Source organism: Lepisma saccharinum, unplaced genomic scaffold (assembly GCF_977018435.1).
Source record: "Lepisma saccharinum unplaced genomic scaffold, izLepSacc3.1 HAP1_SCAFFOLD_463, whole genome shotgun sequence".
NCBI lineage: Eukaryota > Metazoa > Arthropoda > Insecta > Zygentoma > Lepismatidae > Lepisma > Lepisma saccharinum.
In genome coordinates this window covers 211,660-230,539 of record NW_028143157.1, presented here as the reverse complement: position 1 = coordinate 230,539, position 18,880 = coordinate 211,660, and the positions used below count along the sequence as shown (strand labels likewise).

The 18,880-nt window shown below is 37.5% G+C and overlaps 1 non-coding gene across 1 annotated transcript; it reads left to right on the top strand.

Moving 5' to 3' along the window:
• The first annotated feature begins 3,738 nt into the window (after nt 1–3,738).
• LOC145982922 (U1 spliceosomal RNA) lies at nt 3,739–3,901 on the top strand. The gene has a single exon (XR_014441201.1). It is a non-coding gene; the product is annotated as a U1 spliceosomal RNA (small nuclear RNA).
• Nucleotides 3,902–18,880: the final 14,979 nt, after the last annotated feature.

Genomic DNA, 18,880 nt, shown 5'->3' with positions numbered 1-18,880 from the left:
CTTATGTTTTTGTTTTGTTTTAACCTGCGCTTGAAGTGAAAAATTGTGTCTGGGAGAATGTTTAAAGAAACCGTGGAGGAGGTGTCATTTTTAGATGTGACGTGGTGAAAATGAGACATTGCATAGGAGAATTTTGTCATCCTCGCGTCCCCCCTCCCTCCGAGCACTATTTGTAGCGAAGGTTTTTGATTTGACATTTTTGCATGTAATAGGCACAAGAAGAGAGATTTTTTGGTTGTCCATAAGTTTTTCAAAGTTGAAGTCGAATTTGTTGTCTGGTAGGCTAATCGGGACTGGACATACAGTTTAAAGTAGAACCGAAACACAGTCAAATGTGGCTCCACTTGGAGTGAGTGAATCCAGTACAGCGGTAGCAGTAGGCCATCGTGAAGACCCGAGATTTGTCTTGGAGGACAAGCAACCCGAAAAGAGACCGACAAGTGCAAATTGAGATGTGATTGATAAGATGAGAGGTAATTGCAACTGAAGACACATATAAGTCTATAGATATATATGTAGACGCGGCAGGTCTTCTCGGTATGGTACATCCCTCTCGCATTTCCTCCCTTAACGTTCCTGATAAACGACAAATTGCGTGAAGAAAACCCAAAGCATTTCTGTTGCCATCAGTCTACTTTCTTTCCTTTTTTTGACGAGGAAATTTCCATTCTTTAAGTCCAGACGAGTGGAACCCATCCTATTTTCGAGCATGAATGTGAGAAGGTTGGTTTCGGATATGCAATAATTGAACTGTAAGTGATCCCTGAATCAAAACGTATGTCACGTGATTGACATGACGCTGAAGGGGACAGAAATCGAGAAAGCCAGCCAGCCAGCAACATTCGTATGTGAAAGTTGAACGTAGTGTGGAGAATGTTGGAGTAAGTAAACGTTTCTCAATAGATGGCAGCACAAGGAGTAGCTTGTTTTCCTCCCTTAAAAAGGTCGTTCAAATTTTACTTGTGAAGATAAGTTAAACATATTTATTTGTAGATATATTGTCTGTGTAAAGTGTGCATAGCAATTATAAGTTATCACTTGGAAAGACTTTGAGATATGTGGAAACACTCGATGGGAGTTTGTTGAGAAGATAGAGTAGGATGTGAGAGGTTTCTGGCTACCGTGATCAGCAAGGCGGTTCCTCCCGGGTGAGGCTCTTCCATTGCACTTCGGTTGGGCTGACCCCCGTGAATATCCCAAACGTGGACGTATCGGGCGCGTTCGCGCCGTACCTGAAAAGTAAATGGACAACAATAAATGTACCTTTTCGTAATGTTAAGTTCGGTCGGTTTTTTGGGAGGATTGTTTCGTGATAAACTTGTTGAGAGCTGCGATCCCGTCAGGAGTTTCGTTCGCCAAGAAATTGCCTGACCCAGCCGGAAAGGACAGACCAGATGGACGATCTGTTTTCTTTCTGCCTGCCTACAAGACCCAATCAGATCAGAGAAGAAAGTTTCGGAATATTCAATAAATAATCTTTCAAGAGAGTTGACGTTGCCAACCGTCCTGATTTGGAACCTAAGGAACGGCACCTCGCTCTCGGTTTCAAATATGGAAATCGGACTGACTCCCTTTGCTTCCAGAGCCTCGTTCCCTTTTCGCGTGCACTGCATTCGTTCTGGACATGGCGTAGAATGTTATAAGTGCCAACATAACGTCCAAACTTCATGATGTTGGTAGTCGTCCTACATATTAGCAGAGATCTCAAAGATGTTTTCGTTGCTTCGAAATTACCATTCCAATCACGAATTCCCCTGAATAAACAGTTGTCTGATTTTTAAGAATTTGTAAGATTACATATTAACGAGATACCATATTTATAATGAAAAGTATTCCGTCATGGAAACTGAACCACGTCGTTCCAGTACTGCCAGCCTCGGTGCTAGCAACAATACATCCTTTAGTAGAAAAATAAACCAATCAAATGAACTAGTTTTTCTTGCTTGTTGAATACATAATACTTATGTTTCCAAATTCAAATTGGACATTTTATGTATTAATATTGGCTTCCCCTTCACCGCCCGTTGAAGGCGTGAACATTTTAAAAAGTTGTGCTTACATTCGAAGAGATTTGACAAATACGCTAGCTTATTTATGCTAAAAATGATCGCAAGTGACAGGATAAGAATGAGTGGTTAACGACAATTCCTCTAAATGCTACGTAAATATTGTATTTTGCATTTACGTCGCTTTCCTTTCATATTTACTAATTGCGACGACAAGGATGAATGAATTATAAGTACGTGATGAAAGGACACTCGTACGGCTCACAACAACATGCCTAGGTCAAGACTCGAACACAGGGAGCTTCAAATGATGGGTAAAATTTTTAGTAAATTCGGATGCACATTTATGTGAAAATTTCTGCTAAACCGTGTTTTTGAGTTTGTGATGTAAATATTCCAGTTTTATGCACAGATAGGTTAACTTGGACCGGACCTACAGTTTAGAGTGGGATCCGAGCCATTATGTGTCTCGACCGAGTATCGTTCCCCTGACCCCTCGATTAATAGACGATAACAGCTTTAGAGTGCGACTTGTTTGAAGCATAGCAAGCAGGCAGTGTTCCGGCACCTTTATACATGAGTTACATATGCTGTTTAGATAGAAACTTATGTTTTTGTTTTGTTTTTAACCATGCGCTTGAAGTGAAAAATTGTGTCTGGGAGAATGTTTAAAGAAACCGTGGAGGAGGTGTCATTTTTAGATGTGACGTGGTGAAAATGAGACATTGCATAGGAGAATTTTGTCATCCTCGCGTCCCCCCTCCCACCGAGCACTATTTGTAGCGAAGGTTTTTGATTTGACATTTTTGCATGTAATAGGCACAAGAAGAGAGATTTTTTCGTTGTCCATAAGTTTTTCAAAGTTGAAGTCGAATTTATTGTCTGGTAGGCTAATCGGGACTGGACGTACAGTTTGGAGTGGAACCGAAAGACAGTCAAATGTGGCTCCACTTGGAGTGAGTGAATCCAATACAGCGGTAGCAGTAGGCCATCGGGAAGACCCGAGATTTGTCTTGGAGGACAAGCAACCCGAAAAGAGACCGACAAGTGCAAATTGAGATGTGATTGATAAGATGACAGGTAATTGCAACTGAAGACACATATAAGTCTATAGATATATATAGACGCGGTAGGTCTTCTCGGTACGGTACATCCCTCTCGCATTTCCTCCCTTAACGTTCCTGATAAACGACAAATTGCGTGAAGAAAACCCAAAGCATTTCTGTCGCCATCAGTCTACTTTCTTTCCTTTTTTGACGAGGAAATTTCCATTCTTTAAGACCAGACGAGTGGAACCCATCCTATTTTCGAGCGTGAATGGGAGAAGGTTGGTTTCGGACCTGCAATAATCGAACTGTACGTGATCCCTGAACCAAAACGTATGTCACGTGATTGACATGACGCTGAAGGGGACAGAAATCGAGAAAGCCAGCCAGCAACATTCGTATGTGAAAGTTGAACGTAGTGTGGAGAATGTTGGAGTAAGTAAACGTTTCTCAATAGATGGCAGCACAAGGAGTAGCTTGTTTTCCTCCCTTAAAAAGGTCGTTCAAATTTTACTTGTGAAGATAAGTTAAACATATTTATTTGTAGATATATTGTCTGTGTAAAGTGTGCATAGCAATTATAAGTTATCACTGACAAGTTGTGAAAGACTTTGAGATATGTGGAAACACTCGATGGGAGTTTGTTGAGAGGATAGAGTAGGATGTGAGAGGTTTCTGGTCGAGGCATACTTACCTGGCGTAGGGGCTACCGTGATCAGCAAGGCGGTTCCCCCGGGGTGAGGCTCTTCCATTGCACTTCGGTTGGGCTGACCCCCGCGAATATCCCAAACGTGGATATCTCGGGCTCGTAATTTTTGTTAGTAGGGACTGCGTTCGCGCCGTCCCTGAAAAATAAATGGATAACAATAAATGTACCTTTTCGTAATGTTAAGTTCGGTCGGTTTTTTGGGAGGATTGTTTCGTGATAAACTTGTTGAGAGCTGCGATCCCGTGAGGAGTTTAGTTCGCCAAGAAATTGCCTGACCCAGTCGGAAAGGACAGACCAGATGGACGATCTGTTTTCTTTCTGCCTGCCTACAAGACCCAATCAGATCAGAGAAGAAAGTTTCGGAATATTCAATATATAATCTTTCAAGAGAGTTGACGTTGCCAACCGTCCTGATTTGGAACCTAAGGAACGGCACCTCGCTCTCGGTTTCAAATATGGAAATCGGACTGACTCCCTTTGCTTCCAGAGCCTCGTTCCCTTTTCGCGTGCACTGCATTCGTTCTGGACATGGCGTAGAATGTTATAAGTGCCAACATAACGTCCAAACTTCATGATGTTGGTAGTCGTCCTACATATTAGCAGAGATCTCAAAGATGTTTTCGTTGCTTCGAAATTACCATTCCAATCACGAATTCCCCTGAATAAACAGTTGTCTGATTTTTAAGAATTTGTAAGATTACATATTAACGAGATACCATATTTATAATGAAAAGTATTCCGTCATGGAAACTGAACCACGTCGTTCCAGTACTGCCAGCCTCGGTGCTAGCAACAATACATCCTTTAGTAGAAAAATAAACCAATCAAATGAACTAGTTTTTCTTGCTTGTTAGTAGTATGATTTGTGGTATTATAAACTCAACAAATGATGAACCCCCCGCAGGCAGATTTGGCTACACTTAAACCTTGCTCAAGATGAGCATATGAGCTTTTTGCTCAAGTGTAGCACCCTGTCTAATCCAAGATTTTTGTAAAAATGCCCTCGGGAATTTCCCGAAACTACAGTGTACAAATGATGAGCCCCCTCAGATTGATTTGCCCATACTTACAAAAGTTGCATCAGCCAGATTGTTGTCCATAAGCTTGTTAAAAAATATGCCCCTTCTTGATATTGTTTTGGATACACTTGAAATTAAGCCAAAATCCTCATAAAACACACACCCACACACACACACATACACACACACACCCACCCACACACACACATGCTTACTTCTGGTTTATTTCTATTGCATCATGCTGTACAACAAATTATTATCCAATATTATGCATGTGTTGTTTTCTGATTGGTTAATTATGACATAATGTGATGATGTGTTATATTCTGATTGCTTTGTTGTTTCAGTTGTTTTAATCCATGCTTAGGGTATATAAAGAGATTTTGCATTACATATCAGCCAGTATTGTGAGAGTGGCTGAGGAGTACAGATGTGTTGTTACAGTGCTTCTCATACTTACAGGCCTGTTTGGTTTAATATATAATATTTCTTATTATTCATATTAAATATATTTCTGGTATATTGAACAAAAAGGGCTTATATTTTGTATAAAAAATCTGATATTTGTTGCATCCAGCTTGTTTGTTGTAATCCACTCTTATTTAGAGTCAGGCTTATATCTGTCCCATCCTGTTATTCAAAAATCAATACATAACACAGTGCTAGGTCATTGCCTTTCTAGGACATGCATGTCTGTGCAGGCATTTGCGGAAGGTCAGTGTAGATCAATATTAATTCTCTTTTTCCACTTGTAGGCTATTAGCTTTACAACCTGTCATAATAAGCATAGAGTTTTGATTTAAAACCCAAAAAAAATTGTATAATAAACCGAGAATAAAAATTAATAATATTAACATATTAAATATACACAAGAAATATACAAAGCACACAGCTGAACAATATATATATATATATATATATATATATATATATATATATATTAAGTACAAAATTTTGAATTGAACCCCAGGAAATCTTATATAATAAACCAACAACAAAAAATGCCAAATCAAAAATATTGCAATCAGTGTAATAAAAATATATCCAGCCCCAATTTTGCTAGGCACCAAAAAAATTGTGACCCAGGCAAATATAGAACTCCCACAAAAATATGCCCCAAATGCCATAAAATATTTAGCAAGGCATATTTCAATAGACATGTAGGCTCTTGTTCTGCACAGTCATCAACATTGCCCCCACAACCATCTACATCTGGTCTGAAAAGGAAGCATGAAACACCTGTTAATGCTGGACCGGCAAAGCAGCCACGCTATGCACCACCTATCCATAGCAGTTTTAATGGCCAACTTAGGGATTACCGGTTTGTATCAGAGCCAAAATGTGATATTAAGAATTTTTTGAACAGTATAAATTCTGATGTGCAGGCAATTCTAAATGCACAAAATGGCTCTTATAAGCTGTCCCTCAAATTGTTTACACAATATAAGAAGCCAAATGGCACAAAATTTACACAGCCCCACATAACAGAAACTGTACCGGTATATTCAAATGCAAATTCAGACAAAATAATAAGCAGTTTGATAGATCAATTGAATATTAAACACACTGAATTTGGAGCAAAAGAGTCTGGATGGAGCCTATGCGGTTCTCCACACAAGCTCTATGTTAATATTTCTGAATTCAGCCCATTACAAGGATCTACATATCTGCCATTACCTGCCAATATTAAAAACAAAAGAGCCGTGGTTAACATAGAAAATAATGATGAGAAATGCTTTTTGTGGTGTATTTTAGCTGCTTTGTTTCCAGTTTTAAGGAATCCTGAGAGAATAAGTTATTATAAACAGCATGAACACAATTTTGATGAAGCAATGAAGGGCTTAGAATATCGAATGTCTGTTCAGAATATTGATAAATTTGAAAAAAAGGCCAGGGATATCAATGGTAAACAATTATCTATTAATGTATTTACTTGTTCTACTGGCCGTGGCAATTGCTTGATAGCACCTCTCAGAATCAGTACATTTGATGATGATTCTGCTGTTCCGATTGATCTGCTCTTAATTGAAGGGGATGGCACATATCATTACACTCTGATACATAATCTTGAAGCTTTAGTCAGAAAACAACTAGACAAATCCAATACAATATTCAAGTTGTGCAGAAGATGTTTAATTGTATTTGATGGTAGAAAAATGGTGAATGGTGTTTGTGAAGAGAATGCAGAAATTGCTAAAAACAAGTTAATTGAGCATCTGAAATACTGTGGCAACCATAAACCTGTTCATATGCTTATGCCTAACCCAAATGAAAATGCCAAATTCAAAGAATTTGAAGCCTTGTTGGAACACCCAGCATATATAGTCTGTGATTTTGAATCAAATCTCAAACCTCTTGCATTCTGTAGCGCAGATCCTGATGAACCTTCAATTACATCATACCAGCTACATGAACCTTCTAGTTTTTATTATGTGGTTGTACAGGATGGGGTTGTTAGTAAAGAAGATTTATACATGGGAGCAGATGCCATCAAAGAATTTGCAGATAGAATAGATAATGAGTGCCGTTGCATAGCATCTAATGTCTTATTAAAATCAAAACCCATGTTGCCTTTAACAAAGGATCAGATTGAAGATTTCAACAATGCAGAAAAATGCCCAGTATGTAATTCTAAATTTTCAGATGCAAATATCAAGGTTTATCACCATTCCCATACAGATGGTAAATTCTTAATGGCCCTGTGTAATAGCTGTAATTTTAAGATCCAGAGACCAAAATTTGTCCCCATATTTTGCCATGGTGCATCCAATTATGATTTTCATCATCTGATCAGGTACGAGGGGTTTGACAAGCAGAATTTAAATATTTTAGCTGAAAATAATGAAAAATATATTGCCATTAGCAAAATAATTAAAGTTAATGGTGTTCCTATTCACTTAAGATTTCTTGATTCATACAGAATTTTATCGGCTAGCCCGGCTACACTGGCCACTCAATTATCTGATGATCAATTCAAAATCACATGTGCTTCGTTTCCAAATCAGGACCTGAAATTAATTAGGCGGAAGGGTGTATATCCATATGATTATGTTACAGATTTTTCTAAATTTGATGAGTGTTCTCTGCCACCACAACAAGAGTTTTACAGCAAAATCAGAGGATCTGGAATCACTGATGAAGATTATCACCATGCCCAGTTGATGTGGAACAATTTAAAATGCCAGACATTTGGTGATTATCACAAGGCTTATTTAAAACTTGATGTCACTCTATTAGCTGATATACTTCAGGCATTTAGAAAATCTTCCATGCAAAATTATAAGCTGGATCCAATGTATTTTTACAGTGCTCCGGGCCTAGCATGGTCTGCAATGTTTTTGAACACTAAAATGCAGTTGGATCTGATCCAGGATCAAGATATGTATCTGTTTATGGAACAATGTATAAGAGGGGGCATGGTGCAATGCTCTCAGAGATATGCCAGAGCAAATAACAAATATATTCCTGATTATGATCCAGCACTGCCATCAAATTATATACTGTATGTAGATGCCAACAGCCTCTATGGTTATGCTATGATGGATAAATTGCCATATGCAGGGCTTGAGTGCGTTGAAGATTTCAATATTGAAGATCTCCATGATTTTGATGACAGCAACTATGGCCTGTTCTTAGAGGTTGATCTGACAATTCCTGATGATTTACACAACACATTTTCTGATCTGCCCCCAATTCCCGAGGTTAAGTGTTCACCTGGCTCTAAACAGAAGAAATTGATGATGACTCTAGAGCCGAAACAGAATTATGTCTTATATTACAAAAACCTCCAGTTCCTGATGCATCATGGTGTTCAAGTGACCCAAGTTGGAAAAGTTTTGAGGTTCAGGCACTCAAGATGGTTGAAGCCATATATTGATACAAACACAGAGCTTCGAACATCTGCAATGAGCCAATTTGATAAGACCTTGTTTAAATTGATGGTCAATTCAGTGTATGGCAAAACAATTGAAAATGTCAGAAAACATATTGATGTTAAATTAATTACTGACCCCAGCCGGAGCAAAAAATTGATTGCAAAGCCCAACTTCAATTACAGAAGAATTTATGATGAGAATATGGCACTTTTCAACATGAAAAAACAAAGATTAAGTTTGATAAGCCTATTTATGTAGGGGCTGTGATATTGGAATTGGCCAAATTACACATGTTAAAATTGTTTTATAATGTGTTGAAGCCTTTTTATAAGGATCGTGTAAAACTGATGTACATGGACACAGATAGTTTTGTTCTTGATATTCAAACAGAAGATGTTTATCAAGATATAGCACAGCCTGAATTGTTTAAATATTTTGATACCACTGAACATTCAAAAATTAAACACCACAACAGAAAGGTGCCTGGCAAGTTAAAAGATGAGACACTTGGTGATGTTATTGTGGCATTTGCTGGGTTAAGAGCCAAGATGTACAGTTTTGAAACATGTAGTGGCGCTGTTGCAAAAAAAGGCCAAGGGCATTGGCAGAGTGACTGTAGACAAAGAGCTTGAATTTGAAGATTACAAAAATTGCCTCAAATCATGTAGCACAATCAGAACATCAGAATCCAGAATTCAGAGTGTGGATCACTTGTTGACTACAAATATTGTAAGAAAAGTGGCTCTGGACCCACATGATGATAAGAGATGCATTTTATCATGTGGCATACATACTCTACCATAGGTTCATTGTGATTTGAAAAGTGGTAATCAATGCCCAATTACAGAGCATGATTTGAAATAAATAAACATGCCTATGAACTTATTTGGGTTCAAAAAACAGGCTATTATGGACCTGCCAACACCACAACCCTCTTCTGATATAATATCTAAACTAAGTGCTTTGTTAATTATTCATCTGAACAGCATACTTACAGATGTTGATGATGAAACAGGTAAAACATTGTACATATTTAACAATAATTTAAATCATTACCAATTACCTGTAGGTGGTCAATTGCAATTTATTACAACCCCTGAGGGTAATGTCAAGATTTCAGTAGGGAGAAATATTTATAGAATTAAGCACTCAAACATGATTTCTGGCACTGTATATACTGTTTCTGCTGGTGACTGCTTATATATTGAGGTCCCTGGATCATATGACAAGCTTATACCTTTTTTATAGAATTAAGAATTAGATATTCAATAATAAATAACCACTAAAACAAAAATGCCTAATGATATATTTGGCCATACAAGACATGAAGATCACAGTGATGAGATTCTGATGCTTGATGTCAGAGTCAAGAAATTAAGAAGTGATTTACAAGCTTTACAAACCACACTCAATGCCAGTCTTCAACTAGAAATTACAAATTTGCAATCACAATGCATGGACCCTCTTCTTAAAATTGATTCTGAACTCAAATTGCTGCTTCAGAAATATACTGATTTGGCCACATTAGATAATTTTCAAAGTTTAGAAGAGGCTGTAGCAGCTCTTCAAGCGGAATTTAAGACCCAGGCCACCAACTCTGAGCAATTGAAACAGCAATTGGAAGAGCAGATAAATAATGTCCAGACTCAGCTCCAAACAATTGTCAAAAGCATAAAATCACAAGAAGATTTTGATCTAGTGATTTCCACTCTAAAAGAACAGATTCAATCACTCCAGATACCTAATCTGGACCCCTTGAACAATGCCATAGCCGAGGTTAAAGAAAAAATTGAGACACTTGAAAATTGTATGAACAACTTGCCATCTTCTGATGCTTTGAGTGCAATAACTCGGAGTGTTGCCAACATTAAGCTGCAACTTGAAACATATGAAGATTTTGGAAAAATTCAAAGTACCATAACCCATCTTGAGGGTACAATAGCAGCAGTGCAAAGTGATTTGACAAAAATGTACAAGAATCTCTAGAATCCCGCCTGCCTGGTATTGTAGACACACTTGTCAGTGTCCAGCAACAGATCACAAAGCTTGAAAACCTCAACACTGAATCTGAGCTATCTCATTTTCATCACTTGATCGATGATATCCAAACAAAACTTGAAATTTTACAACAATCAACACCAACTCAGGCAGATATAGCCCTGCTCCAAAATGCTATGCAAAATGTGGCTGATGCATCTGAATTAAATAATGTGAAATTGGCACTTGAATCTTTGCAAAATACTGTAACAAATCTGCCTACATCACAGGAACTTAAAAATATTAAGAGAGCAGTGAATCGCATATTGAAATCAGAAGATATCAAGAATATCCAGACAGAGATCAAACAACTTACTCAGACAGTGGCCACTCTACCAACTAATCAACATATTAATGAACTGCATGCCCTGTTTGAGGATATCAGAAGACAGGTCCATGATCTTACTGCTCAAAATTCAAAATTGGCAGTTATTGAAAATTTGCAACAAATTGTAGCTAATATCAAGCAACAGCTAGGGACCATGGAATCCAATCAAGCAAATGCTCTGTCTGTTTTTGCCACCCAGCTTCAAGAGATTGTGCAACAATACAAGAAACTTGTTGTGGACATAAAGATCAAGCCAGGCCATGATGATGTTGTTAGGACCATCAATGAGCACCTTGAATCTGTAACAAGCAGATTGCTTGCAGCAGAAAAAAAAAGTAGTGTAATTGATACTACTACTGGCTCGATAAAGTATGAACCCCCCTCAGGCAGATTTGCCTACAATTAAAACAAGCTCAACATGCCCATATGAGCTTTTTGCTCAAGTGTGGAACCCTGTCTAATCCAAGATTTTTGTAAAAATGCCCTCGGTAATTTCCCGTGAAAGTATGACCCCCCTCAGATTGATTTGCCTACACTTATAAAAGGCACTTCTGTGAGATTGTTGTCCATAAATTTGTTAAAAATATGCCCCTCTTGATATTTTTTTTGGCTACACTTAAAACTAGGCCAAACGTATTAACACACACACACACACACACACACACACACACACACACACACACACACACACACACACACACACACATATTTACTTCCGGTTTAAGTTCAATTGGGCACCAGGCTCAACTTGTATATCTAGTATTAAGATAATGCATTGTGCAAAAATCTTCTAGAATTGCTCTGTGACTCTCTCATTTCTTACATCATAAACATATGATTTTTCCCCTATGAGAATAACACTACATATGGTGTCATCAGGGAGTGTATCGTGGAATTCACAGATAATTTTAATGTTTGTCCTGTCATTAACCACAACTTGTTTCCTTTTTGAAGTGTTGATGACAAACATGGGTCTCTGTGCTTTGAATTCATCTGGTGTGTAATACATGTCAGTATTGCCAGTAGTGACCCTTTTGTATGCTGTAAATGCTTCATATAATTTAAGGAAATCATCCTTGGACATGTCTAAATTATAATTTTCTCTAGGAAATACCTCATTTCTGCCATTTTTAAGATATATGTTCTTGATGTTGCAGTTATCAAATCTACTTGAATTTTTTTTTCCTGATTATTGTGTCTTCCAGTCTGAAACAGTACCACCACAAAATCCGGCATGTCATATTGTATACTGGAGAATGAATTTGTAGCATCAAACTCATAATAAGTACCAGCGGCAGGCTTCTGTACACATTGATATGTATAAAATTGTAAAGGTACTTGTGGATTTTTTATTATATCTGCTTTGTATTTAAGAGCATAACTGGCTTCATATTCAACAACTGGGATTCTTAGCTCCATAGTCTGAATAATGCATTTGCCTTCATCAGGTAGGGTATTAGGCAGAGCTTCCCCTGTAGAGTTTAATGTACTGTACCTCATCAAATCATTATTATCATTGGCAGCTCTTCTAAATGTGATTCTTAAACCACCCTTCCACATAATATCTTTGTAATCTGAGAAGAATCCTGGCAACAGGCGCATTGGGAACAGCACTGTGGCTCTTGGATAATATTTTATCACCAGCCTCAAATCCACCTATTTTCTAGTAAGAAGCCTCGGTTTTGGATAATTTTAGTGTGGCCAAAGCTGTGGAGGTAATGCCGGGATAATCCACTCTGTTTATAACAACACCATGCTTTCTGATCTCAATTTCAGAGAACAGATGCGGCACAAAATTGTCTACCAATCTTATATTTGAATTTGCCGGATAATCTGTTCCATCGAGCTTTACAACATCAAATTTGATGTATAGATCTGCTCTGTGGGGGTGTATAAAGCCATCCCCTACATCAAGATCAACCTCAATCTCTGTGTTGGGTTGATTTAAATTTGCAAATGTCCTCCTGTTTGGGGGGAATGATTGTAGCTCATAACTCTCAATATTTTCCATTTTTTTTGTATGTATTTTTATTTAAATATTAATCTCTATGATTGCAGTTGTTGTGGCTCCAGCAAAATCAACTAATTCTTCTTTTTCATTAGTGACCATCAATTCAATATAATCTATTCTATTATGGCACACAGGAAAATATAATGTTGGGGATGGAGTGTAGATGATTGGCTCGATAAATTCAGAGTTAGGTTTGAATGTTGCAATGATGCCAGTTTGTTTGTGAGTGCCTATGCCATTTGATTTGGTGATCATACCCTCGGCCACATTACAGTGAATATTCAGAGTCTCTGTGGCTAAGAATTTAGGTATATTAATAGCAGTGTGTTTGATGGCTGGTTCAAGTTTTGTGTTGTTCTCAAAGCCTAACAGCTCTCCTATAGTACCCAGATCCACTGTTTCTGTAGCAGATACAATCTCTACTCTGTGAGTGACAGAATTTTGAGTTAAAACTATACCTCTGGGTAATTGAGCATTTAAAGTGGACAGATTATATTGCCCTGGAGTGATGACAATTTTTTGATCCCCTACTGCAATTTTGTTGTTGTGATGTGTAATATTAGGGATCAAGTACATGCCATAAAATGCTCTGAGAGATATTGTTTTGGGATACACTATATCATCATGTAATTTGAGTTTCAATATTGAATTTTGGCTGGTGAGATGGAATACCCCCATGATGTTTCAGATACCACAAGCCTTTTTGAAAATTTTCAATTGATGGTTTATTTATTTGAGACATATATCTGAGAACAGATAAACACAAATGTCCACAATTAACATCTTTGAAGTTTTGAACACGGGCATTTTTGTAATAAAGATTAGCTGATTTTAGATATTTTACTAAATTTTCAGGTGGAATACCTCCAAATGAATCAAACACAAATGCCTCATTTTTTAAATATTTAAGATAACAAATCCAGTGAGTGCCCATATTTTTGTACTTATCCAAATTAACAATGCCACACTCTTTGTTGAGTGGTTGTTCTGGTAAAGAATCAGACATGAACATACCTCTAAAATTTTTGATGCCCAGTGGCTTGATTAAAGCTTCAATATCTTGGTTTGTAAGCGGCTCTTGTTTTTTTAAAACTTATTAATAGCTCTCTTAACACCTTTGCCTTGTTTCTCCATGGCCAGGTTATGGCGCTTCAATTCATCTAATTCTGCCTTATTTTTCTTGGCATCTATTACTGTTTTTACTATGGCAGCTGATCCCCCAGCCAAGCTCCCAACAGCCCCAAGTGCTGCTAAGATGGCCGGGATAGTAAATATGAAACCCCCCACATGTGATTTTTTTCTAGATTGTTGTAATTTTTTTTAATTGGGGGGTACTAAGCAACAATTTCATACCATGGCCCTTTGCAAGACAAGAGCTTTTTTTCTTGCGCTGCTTTTTGGTTAAAAGGCTATCAATAGTTTTAAGAGATTTAAGACCTGCATAAGTTATTTGATACATAACACCCTTGGCCTTCATTGTAGGTTTATTATATACATATTCACAGCCCCCACCCCAGTTTTTGTTTGGTGTTCATAGCTATGGTGGTTCCCAATGCTGCTATTCTCTCACTTAAAGAAGCATCTTTGCTTACAAATCTACCAAATGCAGCCTCTTCTAATTTTTTGTCTGCAACATGTCTCTTGTCAAGATCAGAATGTGTGTTATATGCTATGTCATGGTCTCTACAAGCAGCATCTAGGGGATTAACACCAGGATCACCTCTGTTTAATCTATGCTCCAATTTTGTACCGGGACCACAATACTGATAGCCTGGAATATGTAGTTCAAATGGCAGCTTGTTTATAATGTCATTAACCAACCCCCGACCCTCAGAAATATTCCAAAATTGAGGGGGTAGAGTATTAATAATTTTTATAAGATACCCAATCCCCTTAGTGTCATTCACTATAAAATTAGACAATTTTGTACTTATCATGTCCATAATTCCAACCTTTTCATTGTAAAAATTGTGGTTGCCAGCATTTTCCTCCCCAGCTATCACCAATAACCTATCTACAAGTTTCCTGACATCATCAACCCACACAAATTCTTTAGGCAGGGTGTTGTATTGTTTGATTCCACTGCCAGTCTTGATCTGTGACCATATGGGCTTGATTAAATTATTGTATTTTGCTCCACTGCTAGACTTGACTCTTTTTTGTGTGGGATCATTGTTCTGGTATAGAGCATCTGATTTTATTAATATTTCTTTGTAGTGCTCATAGTCTTGATCTGTTTGGTTGCCAGGCCTTTTCCGAGTCATCAGTTCCCACAACCCAGGTGTCCCGGGATATTTAACAAAACCACCTTTTTCTCCAAGATGAGATTCTGAATATACAATTAGATCATCTCCCATAAATGTTACTCTGAAATTGCCAATTCTATGTATGATGCTACGCTCTGTGTCAGCATATAAGCCAAAGACCTCATCTTTGTTGTCTTTAGGTGTGCTTAAATATTTTTGAGCAAGAAGACCCAATTCAATAGGATCCAGAGTAGCTTCAATTCTTCGAGGAGCAACAGGACTAGGTGTATGAATACTAGAAAGTGGGGTGATTGGATAATCTAATATGTTCCTTGCAGCTACAGGTACAAGCTCTGTGATCAAATTTTGATCTTGCTCTGTAACAGTTTTGATATTTTTACCTAATTCACTAATAGCATCAATAATAGGCTGTTCTGTTTGTTTGTGTTGTTCATAAATTCCTCGGTTCTCTGATTTCCATCCCTTAAATCTTTTTACAAGATAATCTCTTAATTTAAGATCATCAATGATTGGCCTTTTCATGGTTATTTATATATGTTTCAATGTCTAGAAAATTGTTGATTTTATATCTGTATTTGCCACTATTGGGTTTTCTTGTCATATCAATTGTGACAAACCCATAACTGTTTTGATTCCAGCACCTACTGCAAAACTTGGAAAAATCATTGTAGCTCAAGTCCCCACCTACATATTCATCATGTATGTGTTTGAGGTTGGTATGATCTTGATGAAACACACATATAAAATTGCTGTTGTCTCGGATCAGCTGCTTCGGTATTTTTGAAAAAGTCTGTGCCAGGTAGAAGCAATCAATGTTTTTGTGTCGGCCCTGTGTAAAGAAATTTCTAACCTTGTTTTGATTATCTAGTATAATGTCATCAAACACAACAACAGAGTTATCAAGACATTCATGGAGTGGCTTAACATCTGATTCAAAAGTGGCAATATCCAATCAATCATATAGCTTCATCAGCTGCTGATATTTTAATTGTTCCCTTAGAGAAAACATACAAGTGCCTGTTTTTCCAGTCTAACCAGTTGGGTGCCAATAAAAAATTATCAATCATTAGTGTAGTTTTACCACAAGCTGATAGCCCAACAATAAGACATCTAATATTATCAGGCAGCAACTTGCCATTTCTCTTAATCTGCTGTTCAGGTTCTGGCAGCCTCTTTATAACATCCCAGGTGCTCATATTATCACTTTGTCTGCATCGATCCAGCTGTGTTCTGGAAGTCCTAGCCATTTGACAAATAACTTGTTGCCTTTTCTGCGGATGATTTTTTCTATGAGATATGTGTCAGGCTGTTTAGTTTTGCTGAGTTCTTCTTCATAGAAGCTGCCTTTGAGAATTTCTCCTCGGTGATCTTTTATTATATATGTGTTAAGGGTCCCAGGTTTAACTTGAACCACTGTAAATAATTCAGTGCTCCAGTTTCTTGTAAAGCCTCTTTTGAATAAGTGCTTATATTTGCTGATTCTTACTTGATCACCCACCCTGTATTTGGCCTTTCTTGTTGTTGGCTGGTATCTAGGATAATAAACAGTCCTGATCAATTTTTGCTCATCAGATGAAGTTACTTCAGAGGGTTTCATGTTGATTGTGGAATGAACCGAGTTGTTATATTTATGTAGAAGTTCTGGAAGAATATTAAGCCATTTATAATTACCTTGAAGTGTAAATTGTTTATACATAAGATTTTTTAGGGTTTTGTTGAATCTCTCTACAATTGAGGCTTTGAGATCACTGTAACTCGAATAATGTTGTATTGACTGGCTTTTAATAAATTGTTGGAACACAGAATTATAAAATTCTTTGCCATTATCTGTTTGCAAATAGCGCGGTGATCTTCCACTCTGATTGATGATTGTCCTGAAGGCTTCTGTAACACATTTTCCAGTCTTGGATTTGAGTGGCACAGCCCAGGCAAATTTTGAAAATGTGTCTATTACAGTAAGTAGATACTTGTAGCCCTTGTTGATTTTGTCTAAGTTTTTCAGCTGTCCACTTGCCATCTCAATCAAGTCGCTCTGCCATAAATCATCTATGCCTTTTGTGACTACTGGCAGTCTCTTATAATTATGTCTGGCTTGTCTGTGTAATTCATCAACAATAATTTGTCTAGACATAATATGAAAACAAGAATATTGCAACTATGGGGTGTTCAGCAGCTGATACTACAGGATTTTCTAAATACAGTTTGTCTCCTATTTGTATATGAAATTCCAGAGAGCCATCATCTTCAGCATAAGATGTTTCTAATGTATTGGGATCTGTAAAATCCTCTAACTCTACACTGGTGATTTTTGGTTTGTTGTCAGCATTTGTTATTGATAAGGTGGGGTAGTGGTGTGCCTGTGGTTGAAGCCAATATTTGATCTTGATTGGTCTCAGTGTGTCCCCAACAAAAAACTGGTAATAAAATTGTGCAGGGGACAGCATATATATTTTGCCACCTGGTGTAAATGGTGAATCGTATTCTTTGTTGGGGATGCTGTACAATTCAAGAATTACTGTATGTTTTGGATTCTCAATTATGCCGGTTATTTCTTTTTCTGCTGTAAGCAATCTGCTTGTTATAGATTCAAGGTGCTCATTGATGGTCCTAACAACATCATGGCCTGGCTTGATTTTTATGTCCACAAAATGTTTCTTGTATTGTTGCACAATTTCTTGTAGCTGGGTGGAAAAACAGACAAAGCATTTGCTTGATTGGATTCCATGGTCCCTAGCTGTTGCTTGATATTAGCTACAATTTGTTGCAAATTTTCAATAACTGCCAATTTTGAATTTTGAGCAGTAAGATCATGGACCTGTCTTCTGATATCCTCAAACAGGGCATGCAGTTCATTAATATGCTGATTAGTTGGTAGAGTGGCCACTGTCTGAGTAAGTTGTTTGATCTCTGTCTGGGTATTCTTGATATCTTCTGATTTCAATATGCGATTCACTGCTCTCTTAATATTTTTAAGTTCCTGTGATGTAGGCAGATTTGTTACAGTATTTTGCAAAGATTCAAGTGCCAATTTCACATTATTTAATTCAGATGCATCAGCCACATTTTGCATAGCATTTTGGAGCAGGGCTATATCTGCCTGAGTGGGTGTTGATTGTTGTAAAATTTCAAGTTTTGTTTGGATATCATCGATCAAGTGATGAAAATGAGATAGCTCAGATTCAGTGTTGAGGTTTTCAAGCTTTGTGATCTGTTGCTGGACACTGACAAGTGTGTCTACAATACCAGGCAGGCGGGATTCTAGAGATTCTTGTACATTTTTGTCAAATCACTTTGCACTGCTGCTATTGTACCCTCAAGATGGGTTATGGTACTTTGAATTTTTCCAAAATCTTCATATGTTTCAAGTTGCAGCTTAATGTTGGCAACACTCCGAGTTATTGCACTCAAAGCATCAGAAGATGGCAAGTTGTTCATACAATTTTCAAGTGTCTCAATTTTTTCTTTAACCTCGGCTATGGCATTGTTCAAGGGGTCCAGATTAGGTATCTGGAGTGATTGAATCTGTTCCTTTAGAGTGGAAATCACTAGATCAAAATCTTGTTGTGATTTTATGCTTTTGAC